The following is a 2,689-nucleotide window of genomic DNA, read 5'->3' on the forward strand; positions in this document are numbered from 1 at the left end:
CCACAGCCCCCCTCCCCGTGCCAGGCCCAAGCTGCCTCCCAGCTGGGATGCAACCACGATTTGGGGATTTTTTGTGATGACTAACAAACAGCACCAGGCAGTTCCTCCATTTCATCCCCACCAAGAAGGGTCTGTGGGATGCTCAGCCACCCTGCACTGGGCCAGCTGCTCCCCATCTTGTGTGTGTCCCCTGTCCCCCCCCGGCAGCAAATTGCAGGAGGAACGGAAGAACTGGGCGATGTGGGAGAAGGAAGGCTGTGCATCCAGCAGCCCCCTCCTTGCAGGCAGGGCAGGGGCTGGGGGCTGCTCCCCCCACCTCCTGGGCACAGCGCTCAGGGCTGCAGGCAAAATCCTCTTGACTGCTGCCCGCCTCTGCTCCCAGCACCGCGCGTGCACTGGCAGCCACTTCCCACAAGCAATACTGTTCTCATCCTAACACGCAGTACCGCACCCGGAGTACCTGTCCCATCGGGATCCCGGGCTGCATTCCCGAACTGACACCGAGCACTGCAGATAACCACGCAGGTCAGAGACGAGGAACTCAGCCCCCCCAACGGCTTGTGGAAAAGAGAGATCCCCCAGCACCTGGTGCACCGTATCTGCACGCGGGCTGAGCGCGCCGCAGCTGCCCCTATATCATACACGGCGTGCCCTGTCTCCCAGGCAGGCACGGTATTTCCACTAAGCGTGGGGCTGGAGACGTAGGACTCAATAGGGAATCGCAGGCTCTAGGAATGGCAATAAATCTCCAAAAGACACAGCTCAAATTTCACAGTAACTATTTAATTCCACTCCCTATTATCCCTGAGAATATTTTAGCAGTTCTTGGTGTCTTGGGGAGAGGAAGAGAAAGGATAGATTGCATTTTAATTAATAATGGCTGAAATGCATGGCTGCCCAGGGCAGGAGCCATGGTGAGCCCGGAGCAGGGAGTTACGCTGAACAGGAGGGGACAGCGTGGCGGTCCTCGGGCGCCAGAGGGCCGGTGCTGGGTCTTGCCCTGGGGTGTCTTGGGCAGGACAGCTGTGAGCAGCCCCCTCTGCCCCATTCCCAGGCAGGAGCAAGGATGCTCTTCACCTCTGCAAGCCAGGTGGCCACAGTCCTTCTTCCTCTTAAAATCTTAGCAGGACATTAGCTAGTCACAGCCCTGAAGCTCATGCCCTGCTCTGACTCACGAAGGAATCCCAGAACAGCCCAGTGAAGGGGGAGCTGCCCGGATGGTGAAGCTGGGGAACGGCAGCCATCCGCAGGGCCAGCCCCAGCTGCAGCACCCGGAGGTGGCTGCGGCTCTTGGTTGTCAGAGCCGGGGTTTGCCGGGGCACCAGTGAGGTTCACGGCAGTCCCAAGCGCGCTTTTGGGGTGAGCGGGACTGCTCCTTGCTGGTGCAGCTCCCCAGCATTTGGCTATCCAACTGCTATCCAGATCCACTGCAGTGCTGCAAAGCCCCCACCAGCAGCTTGGGACTAGCAGTGCTGGGAAGTGAGATGCCTCCCCCAGCAGGTAGGATACACATCTCCATCCCCTGAAGGCTACAGGGTGACTTTTGCTGCCAGCTCTCCCACCCCCTGCAAGAGCAGCCTGGCTGGGAAGGCCCCCTGGCTCGCGCAGGTATCAGGTGCAGCAGGAGCAGAGGGGACCAGATCAGAGCTGCTCTGGCCTCATGAGGATGCCTCCAGGGCCCTAGAGCATCACTGCAGCACAGCTGGACCAGATCCCCATTCCACTGGGCTCCCCACAGCCATGCTGACGTTCCCGCACAAGGCACTTTCACCCCAAGTTTGGGTGCCTGGTGGCTTTCGTACCACAAGCCACACATCCGCACAGGACGTCCAGGGCTGAGAAGGTCTTGGTTGAGATACCCTGAAGCACCCTTCAGTTTCCAGGGCCAGGACCAGGAGCCTAAGTGCCACCCGCGGTCTGGGAGCCAGCCAAGCTGTGCAGGGACTGCCAGCGGCCGGGCAGGGCACTGCGGTGGCACACCAGGCTGCAAGGCACAAGCTGGCGTAGGGCTGGGGAGCTGTACGGGGCCACCTGGGAGCACAGGCAACTATCAATCTGCTTTGCTTTCAAGAAAAACGGAGCAGTGAAGCCATGGGGGAGAGGGGGTGAGAGGCACGTGTGTGCAAGCTGAAGGAGAGATGGAGGATGCAGGCAGTGAACAGGCTTCCCCAGGGGCCGAATCCAGAGCACACGCACTGCCCAGAGCCCTTCTCTCTCCCCCTCGCCCCAGCAGGAGACGACAGAGGTGTCCCACCACCGCGGGGGGACAGACACTCGAACACCCCAGGCAGATGCCTGCACGCACGCACATCAGCTCTTCACTCCAGAGGCTGCTAAGATGCTGGATTCAGGCCCAGAAAGCCAGAACAGGTCCCTCTTGAGGGACTGCCTCTTGATTCAGAGGGTCAGATGCAATTTCGGAGGTCTGATAAAACAATAAGCAGCAGGAGCGAAGCCCAGGGTGACGCAGAGTTGCAGGAGCCAGTACAGAGCTGCCGAGAGCCCCTGGCCTGATGCTGCACATCCCAGTCCCACACCGGGGGGGGGGCACAGCCCTCCAGGTCCAGAGCTGCCGCTGTATCTGCCAGGAGAGGCAAGACCAGGCTCCTACAGAGCTGCACAAACCCCACCCTTCACACACAAACCCAACGACAGTCTGGCCAGGGACATGGCCAAAGCCAATGAGCAC

The sequence above is a fragment of the Egretta garzetta genome, unplaced genomic scaffold (genome assembly GCF_000687185.1).
Source record: "Egretta garzetta isolate BGI_Z169 unplaced genomic scaffold, ASM68718v1 scaffold209, whole genome shotgun sequence".
Lineage (NCBI taxonomy): Eukaryota > Metazoa > Chordata > Aves > Pelecaniformes > Ardeidae > Egretta > Egretta garzetta.